The sequence below is a fragment of the Mesoplodon mirus genome (genome assembly GCF_964341445.2).
Source record: "Mesoplodon mirus genome assembly, chromosome: 13".
Lineage (NCBI taxonomy): Eukaryota > Metazoa > Chordata > Mammalia > Artiodactyla > Ziphiidae > Mesoplodon > Mesoplodon mirus.
Window position 1 is genome coordinate 82,110,869 of NC_138989.1, and position 23,325 is coordinate 82,134,193.

Consider the following 23,325-nt stretch of genomic DNA (forward strand, 5'->3'; position numbering starts at 1 on the left):
GGGCCAGTTGGCCTTACATCGGTGTTTCATATTCTGCCCTTTCCTATCCTTCCAGCATTTTCTCCCTCAGTAAATCTTATGCCAGGGATGTACCTGTCCCAAATGGGAATGTACTTTCCCATTTTTACTCTATTTTTTAATATTGGGTTGGCCAAAAAGTTCATTCGGGTTTTGCCATATCAGATGGAAAAACCTGAGCAAACGTTTTGGCCAACCCAGTACTATCACTTCCATCCAGTGTCCTTTCCACGTCTGTCTGTACTAGTAACTTTGTTATGTGTACTTTGAGGTCCAGATAAAAGTGAATTAATTGTCTCTTTCTCCAAGTAGACCCCTACCTGCTCACTAGGTTGTCAAAGTAGAAAATACCTTCGCTTTCCCTGGTACCTACCCGGCAGAGTGCCTTACAAAGGTCTTCAGGGCTGATCTTATCTATACAAAAAGCAGTATGTTTCTGGCAAGAAATTCCCATGTTGTTGTGCTTCTATTTATTAAATTCTTGTAATTGGGTTGCCTTATGATGATAGAAGTTTTGCCATGGAGAGAAGATGCAGCCCAAGTTATTTTGGCTCTAATTTGTAAGATAAAAATGAAAAATACAGTTGACCCTTGAACAACACAGGGGTTGGGGGCACCACCCCTCTATACAGTTGAAAATCCACGTATAACTTATAGTCAGTCTTCTGTATCTGCAGTTCTGCACCCAAGGATTCAACTAACCCTGGTAATTCTATTGAAAACTCCTAAGTGGACACACACACTTGTTCAACATTGTGTAGTTCAAGGGTCATCTGTATTCTCAGCTCTTAGAAGTGAAAGGTGATTTGGCAGTGGCCCCCTCTCCCTCTCCTGTCCCCCTCCCCCCTCTTCCCCAACCTCTCCCTCCCCCTCCCTTTCCCTGTTTCCCCCTTTGCCCTCTCCTCCTCCCTCTCTACCTCCCCCACATCCCTCTCCCTCCCTCTTGATGCTAAAAACTCAGCCTCTGTGCACAGATGCCGAATCGAATCTCAGAGACAGAGTTTTGGGTGAAGTAGAAAAGAATAGTTTTATTGCTTTGCCAGGCAAAGGGGGACACAGCAGGCTTGTGCCCCTGAAAATCTGTGTGTCCCAACCAGGGGGATTTGGTGAGGAGTTTGACAGCAATCCGTTCAAGGGTGGGGTTGCTGATAAGATTAGGGTGTGTGCAGGGCCTTCAGTCCTTTAATCTGGTCTCAGGTAACCTGATGAGTTTCTGTGGTTCCTTTAATCTGGACTCAGGTGGTCTTATGGAAGGGCTTCTCTGGTTCCTTTAGTCTGGAATGGAGAATGCTGACATCATCCATCTGTTGGGGGTTTTAGTCCTGTACAGGGCTTGAAGATACTGTTATGTGTATCCCGAGGGGGAACCAGGACCCTGCCCCAGGGCTGAACTATTGTGTCTTGGCGGCTCCTCCCTTGTCTCTGCATCCCCTCCCTTCCCCGATTAGCAACTGTTCAAATATGCCCTTCGGAACTCGGGGAAGGTCATAGAGGCTGGAGGCTGTTCCCTGCAAACAAGAAATGGGGGGCACGGAAAGGCTTCTGTGCCCAGGAGCCCCACAGGGTCCTGCTCGGCTTCACTCCCCCCTCTCTGTCTCTCCCTCCCTCTCCCCCTCTCACTGTCCTACTATTTCCCTCTCCCCATCTCTCTCTCTCTTTCCCTCTCTCCCTCTGTGTGTGGGTGTGTGTTTAACCTGCCATTGTACCGCAGTTCACTTGACTTCATATTTAGGAGGCTTTTCCCTGGTTTTCTTCTTGGTAAAAGATGATAGTGGGCTGGTAACTCCTGCAATGTCCTTAAAACCTGAACTTAACCTTTTCTATCTTGGGAATCTACATTTGACATATTTTTCATATTTTCACATTTTTGTAAAAAATAATCTGAATCTGGTGACAGCATCCTGTTTACTGGGGGAAAAAAAGCTTATTTTAATCTGAATTGTACAAATGATTGTATAATTGTATAAATAATAGGACATGAAAATGTCCACCTTTACATTTAAATAAAAAATATATATAACATATAATTTCTGAAATATATATTAATATTGATATATATTATAATTGTATTTAAATAGATAACATATATTTCTAAAATTATAATTAGGAATGAAGGTTATATGTCAGTAATATAGAATAAAAAATTTTGGCAGACACAATCTGTTTACATACAGCACAGAACATTAAACAATATCTCCTGCTATGTATCAGAGTTTATTATAAGATTGAATCCATGGTCAGGGAAAATTATAAAATAGAGCCAAGATTTCCACTGAAAACCAAGCAATCGTGTTTTATGTTTCTGAAAGCATAAAAGGATGAGAAAAGATCTGTGTTTTGGGTCAATTTGTTTTTCAGTAGCCACAAAGATGTGGATATTCATTGGTCTGTCTACTGTAGAGCCACATGTGGTAACTATGGGATTTTTTTTTAACATTTTTATTGGAGTATAATTGCTTTACATTGTTGTGTTGGTTTCTGCTGTATAACATAGTCAATCAGCTATACGTATACATGTATCCCCATATTCCCTCCCTATTGTGTCTCCCTCCCACCCTCCCTATCCCACCCCTCTAGGTGGTCACAAAGCACCGAGCTGATCTCCCTGTGCTATGTGGCTGCTTCCTACTAGCTATCTATTTTACATTTGGTACTGTATATATGTCCATGCCACTCTCTCACTTCATCCCAGTTTCCCCTTCCCCCTCCCCGTTTTCTCTTTCTGACTTAATTCACTCTGTCTGACAGATTCTAGCTCCATCCATCTCACTACAAATAACTCAATTTTGTTCCTTTTTATGGCTGAGTAATATTCCATTGTATGTATGTGCCACATCTTCTTTATCCATTCATCTGTTGATGGACACTTAGGTTGCTTCCATGTCCTGGCTATTGTAAATAGTGCTGCAGTAAACATTGTGGTACATGACTCTTTTTGAATTAATTTAGCCTAGTGAGGTTTTCATGGATTTCTCTGTTCATGTGACAGATGGCCGTCTGTTGGAAATATTATGGTGTGCACTGTGTCTTTGCTATACCTGCAAATACTTTGAGCTAACAAGAGAAGATACTTTGAGAATAGTTTCTGAATTCCAACTGATCATTTGCTTGTCCTCTTCAGAATGTTCTGAGGATGTCAGAAGATTTTCCTTAACTTAAATAATTTGCACTATTAAATGGGAGAATGTTTTCTTTAGTGCTATAAAAATAAGATGTGTTTTCCAAAGGAGGAGTACAGTCTTAGTGGGTAAGCTTGACTGCTGACATTTTCTCCTGTGACACTGCCTAGATTTCTTGAAAATATACCCTTGGTTATGTAAGCCATCACTCACCCTCTGTTCACAGGATACTTTTACTGGCAAAATTATCCCTGGCTTGAAATAAACTAGCTCTAGTTTTACCATCACTGTTAATCAGAGATATGTTTTGTGTGATAAGAAATAAATGTTATTGATGTTATGATTTACTTATCACCTAAACATATGATTACTCAGAGAAAGCAAAACTACAATATAGGTAAAATTTATGAAAAATACTCCATTTCCACTGTAACTGAATAGATATTTTTGTATTCTACAAATAAATGACTCCATTACAGATGGAGAAACTAGGCTTAAAAGTGCACTAGGATAGTTTCCTATATAGTTCTTAAATTTACTATTGTAATAATGTTCCTTGTTTGATTAAAACATTCAAAACAAAGAAAAGAAAAAGGTGCACTTAACGTGGTAATACATGGGATTATATATTAATAATAATGGTTACTTCAATTGAACTTTACAGATAAATGTGATTGAAATCATCCTGTCAATTTATACAAATAAAATAGTTTGGAACATAAATTTCTAGAATGGTGACATTGCCTCTGTCAAAAGCAAACTTATCAAAATAAAAATGACCTTTTCATCTAAATGACTGCCTTGACATGGTATTTACCTTTGAAAGAAAACTTTGTTGTAAATAATTAAAATTACATATTTTCTAACCAGAGAGAGAGATTTCATTAGATAAAAAGAGTTCTTTCCAGAATTGGGCAGTCTATTATTCACATTTGTGATATGGAAGTCGCTTAGGATGGATAAGAGGTCAGAAAGAATAATAAAGCAGTTTTATTATGGTCCAGAGTTAATAAAGCATCTTAATTACTATGGGAAAAAAGACGGTATTACAGAGAGAATAAATGCACATAGAGACTACAGAAAGAATAGACATTTTGAAAAAGTGAGCTCCTCTTTTCCTGTCAATGGCTAGAGAATTTTTTTAAATCTAGAGCTATCTGGAGATTTTATGTGTTCTAAGATTTTCTAAAACTTCATCCATCTCCCTGAAGAAAGTATCTTAGAAGCTAGCTGTACCAGGATGAAAGATCAAGTTATGTTTTTTAAAATAGAAATGGTTTAATAAACACATCACAATAGGTCATAAACAATTTTAAAAAACAAGCTTGTTATTCATTCCCACTCTCCTTAAGAGTACATTAGTGTCTTCATGTTTGTAAATTTTCCTATTTTCATTACCTTATTAATACCTAATTTCATTACACTGTGTTAAAAGATACTTGGGATGATTTCAATCATTAAAATCAGTAAACTTTGATACTTTGAAGACATTTATTCATATAAAAACCATATATATACAAAGTTGAACCATGTGATCACCATTTTTTTTAAATACTTTAAACTTTTATTTGCGTGATCACCATTTTTGTAGCCCAAAAGCAATTTCATATGAATCAACCTAATTAGAAAACTACATAGATCCTAACGTACGACTTGCTGATTTTCTCAAACTGAAAATACCTTTGCAACCAGCAGCAAGATCAATATACTTTTCTTTTGTCGTAATGATGTATATTAAAATAGGGGGGTACAGCATCTTTCCTTTGACAACATATTAGCTTTATTCGTAACCTTTAAATATTTAGAGAGGTGGGCTGTGGGCCTCCATTCATGTTCTTGCCCCGGTCCACCTCTGGAGGTGAGAGAGACTGGAATCGATGTGCAGAGACGAAGATCCACAGGGGGCCTCGCAGGTTTTACTCCTGCCTGGGGTCACAGTCTTGTGCTGCCTGTTGTCCAAAATCAATTGTTTTATATAGTGTATCTACTTTCTATAGTTGTTTATAATCAAGAAGTAAATTTCGCCCATTCCTCCATCATTGCTGGTAGTGGGAATCTGGGCTATGCTACTCACTGACCTCCATCTGAAAAGTGGTTCCAGTATCCTTCAGGCCCTGTTCTCAAACTCTTCTGCAGAAGGCGTCCACGTGAGCAGAGGTGAGGGAATCTGGGTGCCTACAGGCTCTTCGGGAAAACCCAAATCAGCCCAGTAAAAGAGCAAAATATCTCTGAAGTCTTACCTTTAAACATTATAATCTCTATTCTTCTCCCTTTTCAATCCATGTGCATTTTAGATTAAATACATTCAGCCTCAGAGCTAAACTTGCTTCTGAGGGTATCCATACCCTGGTTCTCGTTTACTTATTGCATTAACAGATGTTTAGCATCCAAAAGAGTGTTTCTGAAGAAACTGCCAAGTCACCAGCCACCTCTAGGATATTTTGAAATCCTCCAATGGCACAGCCCTCCTGGACCCACTAAAGGGACATGGGTTAAACGGGAGAGGACCCTTGTCTGGACCCCTCAAATCTCAAAACATCAATACTTTGTCTTGTATTTCTATTTTCTCCACTCCAAAGTGCTAACGAGTTTTGGAGTAACTGAAGGTAATCTGCGTCTCTCCTGAACTGAAACGAGTGCCGTGGAATTCTCTCCACAAAGCAATTTAAACAACCCACCACCCAGGGAGCAGAACCGCACACTACCAGCGTGTGTGCCAGCATCAGCAGGAATCTAGGAATCTCCCAGGCCCTCCTCTCACTCACCCAAACAACTGCATAGTTCAGAAACACAGAGGAATGACTGATTTCCTGTGGAGGGTGGACACAACTTACAAGCATAAATGGGCTCCTTGTAATGAGAAGAGATTAGAGGCCTCAGTTCCATCTACATAGTGTAGAGGAACAGAGGAGAATGGACGCTTCCAATGTTCTGCAAATAACAAATTAAGGCACAGGTAGAAATGCCAACATTAAAGTAATGTTGACCATATGATCCATTTAAACTTGGCACTGAAACAGTGAATAAAGCTGTCCAAGGGGTCCTAACTGATCATCTGGAACACTGGCAAAAGGGGTTGGCGTAAAATTCCATGTCATGTGCAGTCAGAATGTGTAAGTTGTGATCATAATGCCTCCTAAATGTACCCATGTCGGTAACAGAGTCGCTGCCAGGTGATGAAGGTGGACTGCTTGATCGGAAATGGCAGTCTCATTGACTTCAGTAATATGTCCCAACTTGTAAATTAGGAGTGTAAAAAATTGCTTTTGCTTTCCTGTGTTTTCACGTCTGGCAAGGCTATCTCATGAAATAATGGAAATGTTTTCCTACGGATAACTGAAGTCTAGAAATAATGTGACTCATTATAATACAATAGAGTCCCTCACTTCACCTCACTTTAACCAGGTTGGCATGCCCGATAAACATCTCCTTAAAACAGGAAGTAGCAACATTTGATGTAGTTCTTAAAGGTAAATAATGTTTTGCTATTTTTAAAAAATCTGCCAAATAAAACCCAAACCCATATATTTTGTTTACAAACTCGGTCATAAAAGTCCAAGTGAATGTGACAGTTGTGAAAAATTAAGGCAGTACAACTTTCACCTCCTGATTCTGAATCCCTTCTTTCACTCAAGTAATTATATAGTAGTTATCAATAGGATTTATGTAAATTATTAAATGTTTGTCAAATAATACATTATATATATATTATACTTATTATATATATATATAAAATCTGGTTTTACAAGTAAACCATGTAATCTTATAGGACCTATCTTTTAGTTTTCTTTTGTTCCATTTTAATTTTTCCATTCTAAAAATGCTTGCATTACATTGGTATGACTCCCTAAGTTTTCACAAAACACACTCTAAACAGTGGATGTGTGACCATTATATTTGGTCAGATGTGTGTATGTGTGCATGTGTATGTGTGTGATGTAACTAAAAGTTTTAAGAAACTAATTTATTATCTCTTATCTTGTAATGACTGAAGATAAGAAACCATCAGTTTTAACTGTACACCTGCTTTCATTTTATTTTAGTTTTTAAGTTTTTTTATATGAGACACATAATGAAGATATAACATTGTGAAAGTTTAAGGTGTGTGTATTGATTTGATACACATTATATTGAGAAATGATTATCACCATAGCATTGGCTAACACCCTCATCTCCTTACATAATTACCCTTTTTTTAAAAAAGAAAACAGATCTTTATTGGAATATAATTGCTTCACGATACTGTGTTAGTTTCTGTTGTACAACAAAGTGAATCAGCCATATGCATACACATGTCCCCATATCCCCTCCCTCTTGAGCCTCCCCTCTTACCCTCCCTATCCCACGTCTCTAGCTCATCACAAAGCACCAAGGTGATATCCCTGTGCTATGCTGCTGCTTCCCACTAGCTATTTTACATTTGGTAGTGTATATATGTCAATGCTACTCTCACTTTGCCCCAGCTTCCCCCTACCCCATCCCGTGTCCTCAAGTCCATTCTCTATATCTACGTCTTTATTCTTGCCCTGTCACTAGGTTCATCAGTACCTTTTTTTTTTTTAGATTCCATATATATGTGTTAGCATATGGTGTTTTTCTCTTTCTGACTTCACTATGAAAAACTCTAGGTCCATAGACTACAAATAACTCAATTTCATTTCTTTTTATGGCTGAGTAATATTCCATTGTATATACATGCCACATCTTCTTTATCCATTCATCTGTCGATAGATACATAGGTTGCTTCCATGTCCTGGCTATTTTTTTTTTTTTTTTGCGGTTTGTGGGCCTCTCCCGTTGCGGAGCACAGGCTCCGGGCGCGCAGGCTCAGCGGCCATGGCTCACGGGCCCAGCCGCTCCGCAGCATGTGAGATCTTCCCAGACCGGGGCACGAACCGGCGTCCCCTGCATCGGCAGGCGGACTCTCAACCACTGCGCCACCAGGGAAGCCCTCTGGCTATTGTAAATAGAGCTGTAGTGAACATTGTGGCACATGACTCTTTTTGAATTATGGTTTTCTCAGGGTATATGCCCAGTAGTGGGATTGCTGGGTCATGTGGCAGTTCTATTTTTAATTTTTTAAGGAACCTCCATACTGTTCTCCATGGTAGTTGTACCAATTTACATTCCCACCAACAGTGCAGGAGGGTTCCTCTTTCACCATACCCTGGCCATTCTGACCAGTGTGAGGTGAAACCTCATTTTAGTTTTGATTTGCATTTCTCTAATAATTAGTGATGTTGAGCAGCTTTTCATGTGCTTCTTGGCCATCTGTATGTCTTCTTCTTTAGTGAAATGTCTATTTAAGACTTCTGCCCATTTTTTAATTGAACTGTTTTTTTGATATTGAGCTCTATGAGCTGTTTGTATATTTTGGAGATTAATCCTTTGTCCGTTGTTTCATTTGAAAATATTTTCTCCCATTCTGAGGGTTGTCTTTTCCATCTTGTTTATAGTTTCCTTTGCTGTACAAAAGCTTTTAAGTTTCATTAGGTCCCACTTGTTTATTTTTGTTTTTATTTCCATTTCTCTAGGAGGGGGTCAAAAAGGATCTTGCTGTGATTTATGTCATAGAGTGTTCTGCCTATGTTTTCCTCTAAGAGTTTTATAGTGTCTGGCCTTACATTTAGGTCTTTAATCCATTTTGAGTTTATTTTTGTATATGGTGTTAGGGAGTGTTCTAATTTCATTCTTTTACATGTAGCTGTCCAGTATTCCCAGCACCACTTATTGAAGAGGCTGTCTCTTCTCCATCATATGTTCTTGACTCCTTTGTCGTAAATTAGGTGACCATAGGTGCGTGGGTTTATCTCTGGGCTTTCTATCCTGTTCCATTGATCCATATTTCTGTTTTTGTGCCAGTGCCATATACTGTCTTGATTACTGTAGCTTTGTAGTATGATCTGAAATCAGGGAGCCTGATTCCTCGAGCTCCATTTTTCTTAAGATTGCTTTGGCTATTTGGGGTCTTTTGTGTTTCCATACACAAATCAATCAATGTGATACACCATATTAACAAATTGAAGAATAAAAACCATATGATCATCTCAATAGATGCAGAAAAAGCTTTTGACAAAATTCAACACCCATTTACGATAAAAACTCTCCAGAAAATGGGCATAGAGGGAACCTACCTCAACATAATAAAGGCCATATATGACAAAGCCAAAGAAAACATCATACTCAATGGTGAAAAACTGAAAGCATTTCCACTAACATCAGGAACAACACAAGCATGTCCACTCTCGCCACTCTTATTCAACACAGTTTTAGAAGTCCTAATCATGGCAACCACAGAAGAAAAAAGAAGGAATACAAATTGGAAAAGAAGAATTAAAACTGTCACTGTTTGCAGATGACATGATACTATACATAGAGAATCCTAAAGATGCCACCAGAAAACTAGTAGAACTAATCAATGAATTTGTTAAGGTTGCAGGATACAAAATTAATGCACAGAAATCTCTGGCATTCCTATACACTAACAATGAAAATCAGAAAGAGAAATTAAGGAAACAATTCCATTTACCATTGCAACAGAAAGAATAAAATACCTAGGAATAAACATACCTCTTATTTAAGGAGACAAAAGACCTGTATGCAGAAAACTATAAAACACTGATGAAAGATATCAAAGATGACATAAACAGATGGAGAGATATACCATGTTCTTGGATTGGAAGAATCAGTATTATGAAAATGACTATACTACCCAAAGCAATCTACAGATTCAGTGCATTCCCCATCAAACTACCAATGGTATTCTTCACAGAATTAGAACAAAAAATTTTACAATTCGTATAGAAGTACCCTTTCTTTTTTGCGGTAAGAACATTTAAGATCTACTCTCTTAGCTACTTTCAAGTACATAATACAGTATTGTTAGCTATAATCACCATGCTGTACATCAGATCCCCAAAACTTACTCTTTTATAACTGAAAGTGTAACTGTGCCTGTTTTGCACTGTGGTAGAGGTGGGGTGTGCAACTGAACACACACAGATTGTCAGAGTTGCAAAAAACATTTTTAAAAACATTTATACAAACGTACTTTGCAATATTTCTTTTGCTGAAATATGTATCAATTTACTAGTTATATCCAACCAGGTTAAATACATTACACCTAGTTTTTTCCAAATGTAGCTATGGCTAACCACTAAGATTTCAGCTGGCACTAGCTGAATCTCAAGTTCAAAATAAATTTTTAAACACTTTTTCTTCTTAATTTGAATATCCAGCAGGTATTCTGCCACTGAGGTCCCTACACAGCTGTGAGCACATCAGCGGAGGCTGCAATGTGAGTCTGAAGATACTGTTTCTAAGACGCAAAGACACTGCACATCCCCTGTGACATAATAATCTGCCTATTACTGAAATGCACCACTAATTTCCCTTTGTTGCTGCAGCGGAATGACAAGCCCCACGTCCTCAGAGTTGAGCAGAGCACGGGTTACACCCCAAGCCCTCTGTTACCCATATCAGGGATGCTCTCAAAAAAGAGGATGTCTCCTAGTGCGGCTGAAGAAGCACTGAGCACCTCTGCCATTTAAAAACAGTTGCTGTTTCTCAGGTGTCTAGGCAGCCAGGCTCTCTCTTGTGTAAACTTGCAACCTTGATGGCTGGGACTTCCATTTCAGTCCCCAAACCTTCCGCGGCCCTCCTATCTGGGCCTCCGTTTTCTCTCTCCCCTCGTATTTCATTCCACACGCAGAACCAAGCCGACAGCCATGGCCTAGATCACTGAACATTAGCCTTTAGATAACAAGGTGTCTGAAGCAGAGGGGCGGGGAGCCAATGGTAGACACAGGTGCTCACATTGTTCACATCTGTCCGTTTGTCTTTGGTGCCTTTAATTTTGTCTTTTGGAATTTCCAATGCTGGTGGACGCCCTACCTGGATTTGTTCATTTAAAAAACATTTACTGGCGTCCTACTTTCCACCTGGGCCAGGCACAGTGGATACAGAGAAGCCTCCTGCCCTGGGGCAGGGGGCACAGTGGTAGAGGAGTTGACATGCATGCCAATCTTTTTTTTTTTAATAAATTATTTTTTTTTAAAGTTGTTTTTGAGAATTACATTATAAAATCTAGAACATGTTTATAATTGATTGTGCTATCTAGCTGAAGCACATTCTACATAAGAATGTTTTAAATTCCTTTAACAATATATGGAAGATATCTAGATCTTGGTTGTCTATATTTAGCGTATGTGCAGTCGTGCGGTGTGCTGCATCGCCTCTGTGAACCAGATCCTGGTATGCGAGGGAATCTGACCCATCAAGAATAAAAAACACTCAATTCTTTGAGCTCTGTAATTACAACACATTACATGCTCATTTAGGTTTTGTTGTCCTTGATCATCTGGTAAATAGTCCTTCTGGGAAATAATTTTAAAATGATGCAAATTATAGAAAAACTAGAATGGTCTCCCTTGAAAATTAGTATGTTGTTTAAACAAGTAAGAGATGGTTGTCTTGTGCTCACTTGGCTCCTGACCACTCTTCATATCAGTTTGGTTCCGTCTTCGTTTCTAGCTCACCAAACGTGGCCAGTACTATTCAATAGCATATAGCTTTATCAAATATCCAATACGTTTTAGCTTGGTTTCTGCAAAAGTATCTGTTTTTTGTGGTGTTCTGGAGTAAGCATGATCTCCCTAGCAGAGGTACGCATCGTTAGGCAGAGGAGAAAGTTATTCTCTGGAAAGTGAATGTCTATTTTCAGATCCACCAAAATATGCTTTTTTCCTCATCATTTTGATTTTTCAGCTTTAAAAACCAGTGATACCATTTCTTCAAATGAAGTACTACCGTGGCTTAAGATTACTGGCAGTAGAAGTAGTGACAACACGTCATATTTTACAGACTGAGATGTGAGCTCTAGGATTTCAGCACAGGTGTGTGAAGTAACTGGAGTAACGTAATACTCTCTGACTACTGTCATCAGATCCTACTGAGGTCGACACACCTGGGTTTTCATCCCAGTTCTGTCATAGCTTCTCGTACAACCTTGGACAAGTTGATCACCCTCTCCGAACTGTAGAGTTCTCTTGTGAAATACGGACCAGATGTAGCCAAGGTCATTTAAGCGTAGCATGCTCAGCCCTCCAATCTACCTCACTTAGAATATGCTTAACAATGGCTGTAGAAATCCTTCAGTCTCTTTAAACGTGTGATGAAGGATATGGGGATAGTTCCAAGGAGCTAAGAATTTATTCTTAACTATGAAACAGCGGGTACAAACATTTGCAAAATTTAATAGCAATCCACTGAAAAACAGCACGACCTGATCACCAGAGAAAGCAGAAATAAAGATAAAAAAGCTCGGAACAACATTGCCCCTGAGCAACGGGAGGACAGGGGTCCAGTACTCTAATGCTTATGTTCATTTAACAGATGTTTACTGAGCACTGACGGTGCACTAGGCAGACTGCCAGGTCTTCTGTATAACGAAGTTCCTTATTATACAAACTGATTCACTTAATGACACCACGGTTTGGGAATTTTACCCATTTGGCAGGTAGGGTAAATACAAAGTCTTGCTGCACTCAAAGTAAAGGTCTTTAATGAGAAGTTTCATCTGCTTTTAACTACCTCCTAACAAGTGGGAAGGAAGAGAGAAACGGCTCCATGTATCTGCCCAGGCTTATTTTTCCTGAGTAACCAGACTGTGGGAGGCCATCCTGGACCACATAGGGAAAGAGCTAGTCACCGAACTGTGAACTGCAGTCATCCCGGAACTGAGGGCCTGGGGCACCTTCTAGAAGAATGAACTTTCTGCCTGAGTATTTCTTTGAGGGAGAAGAGAAAGGAAATGTCACAGCAATCGTCTGGGTGGTGGACAGTGTAGGGAAAGCTGGCTGTGGCCAGAGTCCCAACTAGTGGATTCGACAGAGATGAATCCCTGTCACTTCAAGGTGAGCCTCGTAACAGGATAATTGGAAGCAGGAGAAGAAATCCAGAGAAGGGTCTGGAAACACATAAATGAGCATGGCTTGCTTTTCAGGAATGTTTGGGACCCACATTCCCAGTTTCTCTAATCCAAATTCTACCAATCCACATAATGAAAAAAATGTCACTGTGAATTTGTCTCTGATGATATTCACCCTTCCCCTCACTTCTAATTAATTTATTTTACTCTATGTAAGTCTAACTTGTGTCAGCTTTCACCTGTACACCAGCCTTCTTAGAACGTAAGACCACCATCTTTGACGGAACTTTCTCAGCCTGGGAGGGTCTGAAATATGAACGCACATATCCTTAAAAGTAGAATTTGCTAAGCAAAATACATGGCACAAGTCAATTTCAAAACAGACCAGTCTTGCTCCCAAAATAAAGTTTATAGAAAAATTAAAGTCACTGACAACTTGTTGAAATTCCCTATCATGAATGCGCTTAGGAAAGGTACATGTCAAAACAGGGACTCAGCACTATTCCAGAGCAGGAAGTCCTAGTCAGAACCCAAAACTGTCAAGCCAGCTACCAGACTCCAGGTAGCAATGGCTTGTCATCCTCATAGCCTAGTTTGGGGCAGCCTAGACTATTGAAGCTATTTGATGTTGCATGGAGGGTGGTGTCTTGAGCAGAAGGTAGAGTTCAGATTAAAAGCACCCTGGGTCGTGTGAATATTTTTTAGTAAGATTCTTGAAAACAGCTCGTCTCATGACAACTCAGCTGGGCTATGGTGATTACTCTTTCTGGAAATTGCACCTGTTGATTCAGTAATTTTATAGAGATTAATTTATTTTCAATTTTTATGTTACCTCCTGATAGACTTGCTTATATTTACCAGAAATGAATTAGAAACCAATGATTTACACCTGCACAAAACCTACCCCAAGGGACAGGGTCTTCTCACCAATTGAAAGGAAGAAGACATGATTTTAAAATTCTTTGTGGCATTGCTGTGGTATAATTCTTCTAAGATTCTCTAAAAAAAGAGTTGTATCCTTTTTATGGGAATAAAATGCCACCATCACTGTAGTCAGATAATGTTACCCACCAATGGCATATTAAATGTGAAAAAAATAAAACAATTAGGAAAATATGTATCATTGCTTGCTTTACTTTCATTTTTTTCACATTTTTGTTCCACTTACCTGAAAACTATTTACCACATGCTATATAAGCCATGTCTCATTTACTAAGTTGCCTCTCTAAAGTAACTTTTTAAATTTCATTCAGGAAAACTATAAAAATGTCAGAATGTCACCCTTGGGATACTAATATCTTGAAATGACATTAACCTTTAAAAAATACCTGTATATATTAAGGAAGAATGTAAACAAAAAAAAGGGCAAGAATCTTCTATTTTGTTAGTCTAGGGGTAAAATAGCTCAAATTTTTTAATATACTAATTTTTAAAAGAATATAAAAAATAAATGATACAAGTAATTGTTAATAAATATTTCCATAAATAAGTTATCTTCTACTTCTTCTACTAAGGCCTTTTGTACCACTGGTTCCCCCAACTGGGTATAAGTTCTTCCTTTTTTGAACTGCCATCACATTTCTTTCTTTTCTTATATGACACTATTTCATAGTTTGTATTACAAATGGTATGTTCTCTAGTAGTTAGGGGCAGTATCTTTTTACTTCCTCACAGTGACTATCACTGTCTTATATTCATTTCTTCTTTTTGTTCATTCTTTCATCAAATGTTTGTTAAAGCAGGCATTAGTAAACCAGAAAAATAAGGTTGCTGCCTCCATGCAATTTTCCTCTTTAAATATGATTCTTGACTCAGATTTTCATCACAGCTTATACCCTGGAGTTTTATACAGATTCATATAATAAGCCAACTTGATTGACTTATTTATTTTTGTTTTCCCATATTAACTTGTTGTCGAGTTATAATTTACCTACAATAAGATAAATATTTATAGACCGTTAATTTCACACCTTTGAGGTTTGAAATTACTCATGTAACCACCACCTAAACAAGATATAGAACATTTCTATCAGCTCATAAAGTTCGCTTGTGACTCTTTCCAGTCAAATTCTCCACCGCCAAACAACTCCTTCCTGAACTCGATCACCATCGAATCTATTTAACTTGTTCTTAGACTTCTAAAGATGCAATGAGACATTGTATATTATTTTGTGTCTGGCTTCCTTCTCTCAACAAACTTTTGACATTTATTTGTATTGTTGTGTGGTTTAGTGCTTTGTTTCTTTTCACTGAATACTGTCCCATTATTGTCCAGTAACATTGAATATTATTCCATTGTATGAATATACCACAATTTGTTAATCCTCTCTCTTACTGACCATCTTGTGGATTGTTCCCAGTTTTCATTATCATGAGCGAGACTGTGAAAAACAATCTCATACAAGTCTTTTTTGGACACATATTTCCATTTCTCTTGGTTAATTAATTGGGGGGGAATCACTAGGTAATAAGTTGGATGTGTGTTTAACTTTGTAGGAAACTCCCAAACGTTGTTATTTTACATTCCCACCAACCACTTGTGAGAGTTCCAGTTGCTTCTTCAACATTTGATGTCAGTCTCTTCTATTTCAGCCATTCAGATGGGAGTGTAGTTCCAGTTGTTTCCCATCCTAGTCAGTATTTGGTATTTCAAGATTTTAACTTTAGTGGTACTAGCAGGTGTGTTGTTCTATCTTGTTTTTTTATTTGCATTGACATGAGTAATAAAGTTGAACATCTTTCCATGTGCCCATTGGCCACTGTCTATCTGATTTTCTAAAGTGTCTGTTCAAGGCTTTTGCTCTTTTCAAAACTGGATTTTAGGTCTTATTTTTGTTTTGTAGGTGTTCTCTATATTTTCTTGGTATAAGTTGTTAAATATAAGTATTGCAAATTCTTTCCCTTTCTATGGGTTGCCTCTATACTTTCTTAATGGAGTCCTTTGTGGAGAAGAAATTTTTAATTTTGGAAAACTCTGATTTCACACTGTTTTCTTCAAAGGTTTGTGCTTTACTAAGTCCTCCCTAAGAAAAAGTTGCTTACCTCAAGAACACAATGATAGGCTTCTATGTTTTCTTCTAAAAGCTCTATGGGCCTCACTTTTACATTTAGGTATTTGATTCACCTCAAATTGACTTTTCTACATGGAGTGAAGTAGGAATAGAGGATTTTGAAAATCTATATAGATACTAAAGTTGTTGCAGCACAATCTGTTCAAAAACAAACTTCATTTCCCCCATTGAGTTGATTTGGCATCTTAGTCAAAAATCATTTTCAAACCTGAAATCTGATCAAGTCTCTGTATACACCTAATTTTCAGCAAACAAAGAGAGGAGCAGAATATATTGACCACCATAAATGTGCAACAGTGAATCCAGCCTGTGGGCAACTCAACCCTACAGGTCTGGTTCAACAACTGAAACTCAATTAATGCAATCCATCACATCAACAGTCTAAAAAAGGAAAATCAAATGAGTATATCAGTAGACACAGAAAAAGCTTTTGACAAAATCCAACACCCAATTATTATAAAAACTTTCAGTAAACTGGGACTAGAGGGGACCTTGCTCAGTTTAATAAGAACATCTACAAAAAACCTACAGCTAACATCACACTTACTTAAGAGTGAGAAACTAGAAGCTTCCCCAGTAAGATCAGGTGCAAGACAAGGATGTTGCCCTTTACACTTCTTTTCAGTATTATACTGAAGTAGTATAGTAGATAATGCAGTAAGAAAAGGAAATTAAAAGTACATAGATTGGGAAGGAAAAAATAAAACTGTCTTTGTTCTCTGATGACATGATCATCAATGCAGAAAATTTGGGAGAACTGACCAAAAAACTCCTGAAATGAGTAAGTAATTAGCAAAGCTGCAAGATACAAGTTAATACAGAAAAGTCAATTGAATTCCCATATACCAGCAATGAAACAGTGGAATCTGAAATTAAAGCCACAGTACCATTTACATTAACATCTAATAAAGAAAATCAAAGAAGAAGTAAATAAATGGAAAAATAGTCCATGTTCACAGATAGGAAGACTCAAATTGTAAAGATTCTAGTTCTTCCCAAACTGATGTAGAGATTCTATGCTTTCCCATTCAGAATGCCAGTGATTTGTTTCATAGAAATGACAAACTGATCCCAAAGTTTATGCGAAGAGGCAAAGACTCAGAATAGATAACACAATATTGAAGGAAAAGAACGAGATTGAAGGATGACATTCTCCAACTTCAAGACTTACAAGACTTACTATAAAGCCACAGTAATCAACACCGTTTGGTACTGGCAAAATAGGCAAATAGGTAAATGGAACAAAATAGAGAGCCCAGAAATAGATCTTTGACAAAGGAGCAAAGGCAACACAATGGAGCAAGGATAGTCTTTTCAGCAAATGGTGCTGGAACAACTGGACATCCATATGCACACACATACAAAAAAAAGTTTAACTAGACACAGACTCTACACCCTTCATGAAAGTGAACTCAAAATGGATCACAGACCTAAATGCAAAACATAACACTTATAAAACTCCTAGAAGATAGCATAGGAGAAAACCTATGGGTCTGGCGATGACTTTTTCGATACAACACCAAAGCCATGGTCCATGAGAGAAATAATTGATAAGCTGGACTTCATTAAAATGAAAAACTTCTGCTCTATGAAAGACAATGGCAAGAGAATGAGAAGTCGAGCTACAGACTGGGAGAATATATTTGCACAAGATAATCCAAAAAGGACTCTCATTTAAAATATAAAAGGAACTCAAACTCAACAAAAGGAAACAGCCTGATTAAAACTGAGCCAATAGTCTTAGCAGACACCCCACCAAGGAAGATATACAGATGGAAAGTAAGCATGTGAAAAGATGATCCATGTTATATGTCATGCAAAGTAAAACAACAGGATTCCACTCACTGGAACGGCCAAAATCCAGAACACTGACAACAGCAAATGCTGGTGAGAACGTGGAGCAACAGGAACCCTCATTCATTGCTGGGGAATGCAAAATGATACAGCCACTTTGGAAGACAGTTTGGCGGTTTCTTAAAATACTAAGCATACTCTTACCATACAGTCCAGCATTCACGCTTCTTGATATTTACCCAAAAGAACTGGAAATTTACATCCACACAAAAACCTGCACACAGCTATTAATAGCAGCTCTATTCATAATTGCCAAAACGTGGAAGCAACCTAGTGAATGCATAAATAAACTGTGGTATATCCACACAGTATTATTCCAGGCTAAAAATAAATGAGTTATCAAGCCATAAAAACAGATGGAAGAACCTCAAATGCATATTACCAAGAGAAAGAAGCCAGTCTGAAAATATTATGTACTTATGATTCCAACTATATGACATTCTGAAAAAGGCAAAACTAGAGAGACAGTAAAAAGATCAGTGGTTGCCAGAGGTTGGTCAAGGGGAAGATGAACAGGCAGAGCACGGAGGATCTTTAGGACAGTGAAAATACTCTGTATGATACCATAATGATGGATATATATCTTTATACATTTGTCCAAACCCATAGAATGTACAACACCATGAATGAACCCTAAAGTAAACTATGGGCTTTGAGTGATTACGATGTATCAATGTAGGTTAATCTGTTGTAACAGATGTAACATTTTGGTGGATGATGTTGATAATGGGGGAGAGGATGTGCATGTGTAGGGGCAGCGGGTTTATGGGAAATCTCTGCACCTTCCCTTCAGTTTTGCTGTGAAGCTAAAACTATTCAAAAGAGTAAAATCATAATTTAAAAATTAACTGTATTAATTATATAACACTTGCACATTAGAATATGTCTTCAAATCTTTGTGAAAATTCAAGTTATCTAAAATGCCAGAAGTTGATCTTACCAGATTTTAGGAGAACAGAATTTTTTTGTTTTCTGTTTTGTATACTTTTGGAATCTCTTAAATAAACTAAAACAATAGTATCATGTTATTCATTATTAATATTATTATTAATATTATAAAATTTAGAAAGAAATATTCCACTTACTGTTGCTTCTAAGTTTTTAGGTTATAGAGACAACCATTTTCACTTCATGTTTTTTAGCTTCTAGAGGGGATGAGGGCATCGGTTCTGAGGCCAAACCAACCTTGCTGGAGTACTAGCTATGCAATCATGGGCAGAAAACTTAACTACCATATTGTCTGTTTCCTAATGTGTAAAATAGAACTAAAAATCTTTTTAGCAAGTCACTGGCTTGTAAACAGAATTTAATGTGTTTAAAGAAACCATAAATCCTAGTACATAGTAAACTTACAATTAATGCTGTGATTTTTCTACTATTACTACTAATTATTACTATTATAACTAATATATTGACCTGCAAGCGAGAAATTGGAGTTGTGAGCTAAAAGGAAACATTTCTTCATTTGAATTTTAAACACTTTTATCTTGTTCATCCAAAATCCATTAAGATACCACAAAATTAGAAACTATTTTTTTAGAAGTTTTTTTGTCAGCAGCAATATTCTGCAAACTAGCTGAGAAAAATTAAGTATTTTTAAATCTGAGAACACCTAAACTCATTTCGTAAAAAAATTAAGTCATTAACTCTGGCTTGCCTATGGCCCAAAAGGCAACAAATGGGCTTTGAAGAGCACTTACCATTCTGAAATGACTGAAATTGTTCATTCTAAAAAAGATCGAAAAAGGTATGAAGTGTTTTTCCATAAAAAGAAAGATACCTATACGTCCTTAGCATTGCTTGAATGTCTCCGATATTTGCTTGACGGGCATCCAAGATCATGAAGTGCCCTCAATAAGTTAGTTAGCTCTAAAATGAAACTTTTTTTGTGTGTGTGTGTGTTACGCGGGCCTCTCACTGTTGTGGCCTCTCCCACTGCGGAGCACAGGCTCCGGATGCGCAGGCTCAGCAGCCATGGCTCACGGGCCCAGCCGCTCCGCGGCATGTGGGATCTTCCCGGACCAGGGCACGAACCCGTGTCCCCTGCATCGGCAGGCGGACTCTCAACCACTGCGCCACCAGGGAAGCCCTAAAATGAAACTACTTTAACAACAAGTTTTGGCCATGAGATTGAAATGTGATGTTTTTATCACGTAGAATCCACATCTTGAGTAATCAGGCTGCTTCAGTCATTTGTGGAAGACACAGCATAATAAATATCAGATGTGATTCTACCCTGAGAATCCATCATTTCCATGATGCCCTGATGACCAAGCCTCTATTACAGTTTTCTCACACTTGACTGGTTCGCTCTCAGATATCATCAGCTGAGAAACCCTCTAAACTTAGCCGCACAGCTTCATTCTCCAAGCCATTTGACTTTAATATAAAAGCAAATAGAAGTAATTATGATGGCTGTCTTTCAAGGGGTGGGAGTTAGTTCCCAGCATATACAATTTTAAGGCAACAAATTGAAATCAGCAGGAAAGAAACATTTACAGTTCAGCTTATCTTTATGGAGTTATTTTTACAATTTTTAGGGTTTTTTTTAATCTCTGTATGTGCTATAAAAACACAACATTTGGGGCTTCCCTGGTGGCGCAGTGGTTGAGAATCTGCCTGCCAATGCAGGGGACACGGGTTCGAGCCCTGGTCTGGGAAGATCCCACATGCCGCGGAGCAACTAGGCCCGTAAGCCACAACTACTGAGCCTGCGCGTCTGGAGCCTGTGCTCCGCAACAAGAGAGGCCGTGATGGTGAGAGGCCCGTGCACCGCTATGAAGAGTGGCCCCTGCTCGCTGCAACTGGAGAAAAGCCCTCGCAAAGAAACGAAGACCCAACACAGCCAAAAATAAATAAATAAACAAATGTGGGTTTAAAGAAAAAAAATAAGAAACTACATTAAAAAAAAAACCACAACATTTGGAACCATTCAATTTGGCTTCCTTTTTCTATTGCATTGAAACAGTAAATGAAATCTAAAGCCACTAATCCATGAATTTCCCTAATTTCAAATTATGTTAATATTTTTCTTTAGGTACACTACCTACCAAATGGCTTCTCATTAAATGGGGTTTTAAAATATATTCTATATTACAATTACATTCTACTCTTCCCCGTTATATTTTCAAATTGCTTATAACAAAGAAGTTACATTATGTCAACATTTATTTTGCCTCTGTTTAGTTCCTCTTTTCAGAAATCACTTATGCTTCAGAAATTACCCATTATGGTTCTGGGAAAGATATTAAGTGCCATTATTGAACATGATTCATCCCATGCACTCTGCCTGTATACAAGTCCAGTAGATCTAGCTTAACACAAAAAGCTTTGTTACTTTATTTTGTCAGAATTCATAATTTTGTAAAAAAAAGTTCACATGAATATCTTCTTTACTCCAGACTTTTTTCTATTTTGGCATCATAATAGTTTCAGAATGCTAGATTTTTAAAATTCATTTATGAAAATGGCCTCTGAAAGACATGGGGTATCTTTTTTACAGTGACCTGTTATATAATCTGGCCTCTCAGACTCAACCTCTGAATAGTTCAGTCATTCTGGCCAGCTTAGAAATGTCATTACTAATATCTTGATGTTTGTATTTTAAGAAATATGACTTTTTCCCTACACTACACTCTTTCCAAACAACATAATAAATGACTCTGAAACATTTATTTTAATGATTTTGTTGCTACAACTAACATACCTTTGGAATTTTTCTCATTGGGCAAAATATATTTACATCCTTGGGTTGGAAAGAATCCATTAGAACTTGAAATACAGAGAGTATCTAGTTCTATTATACCCTCTCAACAACCCATGAAACTCCAGTCCTAAGACGTCAAGGTGGCAGGTAGCATGCAGAGGAAGAATAGGGGTTCTTGTTTAGGACTCTTCCCCTTACAAGCATTATGATCTCAGGTAAACTAAATTCTCTGTACTTTATTATCTTCATCTGTCAAATGAGAATAATTTTAGTACTTATCACATAGGGATACAAATATTAAGTGAGTTAATGTTTTTTCCTCTTAAATATTCACTTTTTTTCTCCTGTTTTCCAGGCCTTAGAATAAATAGTGTGTGGAACACAATTTGGGTTCAACTAGTATCAGTATGGTTTTTACTTAACTGTCTAAGGCTCTTGTGGTGAGCTGGATAATGGTCCCCCAAGGACGCCCATCACTTCCGCATCCCCAGAACCTTACATGACAAAGGGACTTCACAGGGGTGATTCAGTTAAGGATCTTGAGTGGTGAGACAGATGCATTACCCAGAGGGGCCCTAAAAGTAATCACAAGTGTGTCTATAAGAGGGAGGCAGGAGGGGATGTGGCTGCAGAAGAGGACAAAGGTGATGTGCCAGTGGGATCATGAGCCAAAAATGGGGACGGCCTCCAGGAGCAGGAAGAAGCAAGGAAACAGTCCGGAGGGAGTGTGACCCTGCTGACCTTTCTGCCCAGGGACGTTCATTTCAGACTCCTGCCTCCAGGACTGCAACAGGGTAATCTGTGTTGTTCTAAGCCGTTGAGTTTGTGGCCATTTGTTACAGCAGCAGTAGGAAACCAAAACAGCCATCCAACTAGATACTGAAGTTCCCAGAACTATTACCACATCTCTGACTCTCTGGCTATTATACTTTTCATCACATTTTGGGCTAATCCATAGAGAATACTGCACATTTGGGGTCACCTCTATGCTAGAGAATACTGGACTCTTGTTCAAGTACCACATAGTTGGGAATTGAATTGCCAAGAAACTGTCAAAGACAAATATTTTTTTTCATAGTTTAAGAAAGGCCACTCAAGTTTTCTCTTTTTACTTTTTCGAAACCGACATTTGTATTATTTTCAAGTTGAAAGTTCAAGCCTGAGGGGGGGCCCAGCAGCTGAGCCTCACGCAGGCAGCACACGTAGGGCCAGTGTCACCCCTAAGGCTTACTGTGCTACAGCTGGGCGAGTCAGCGTCTCCTGGCACAGGGACCAGAGAACAGCAGGAATCCATCTCCTGTCCTCCGTCCCCTTGCAAAAAGAGGTTAGCCCCAAGTTTGCTTGATCTCAAGGGAAACCACATCTTGGTGACCACTATTAGGAAAGAGAACCTACTCCTTGCTCTGTGGTGACCTACATGGGAAGGAAATCTAAGAAAGAGTGGATATACGTATATGTATAACTGATTAACTTTGCTGCACAGCAGAACCTAACACAACATTGTAAAGCAACTATACTGCAATAAAAATTAATTTTAAAAAAAAAGGAAAGAGAACCTACTCCAAACTGCACTATAACAAATATTGTTAAATTACATTGTTTACAATATTCTCTTTTTTTCAAACGATT

General features: G+C 38.1%; 1 protein-coding gene and 1 long non-coding RNA gene across 3 annotated transcripts in view; one reads left to right on the plus strand and one right to left on the minus strand.

Moving 5' to 3' along the window:
* Nucleotides 1–23,325, plus strand: part of DOK6 (docking protein 6) — a 419,379-nt gene that overhangs the window by 369,179 nt on the left and 26,875 nt on the right. The window lies entirely within an intron of this gene.
* Nucleotides 1,040–23,325, minus strand: part of LOC309815102 — a 48,331-nt gene continuing 26,045 nt past the window's right edge. The window contains exon 3 of the long non-coding RNA XR_014295801.1: nt 1,040–1,293. This is a non-coding gene — a long non-coding RNA (uncharacterized lncRNA). The remainder of the gene's footprint in view (nt 1,294–23,325) is intronic.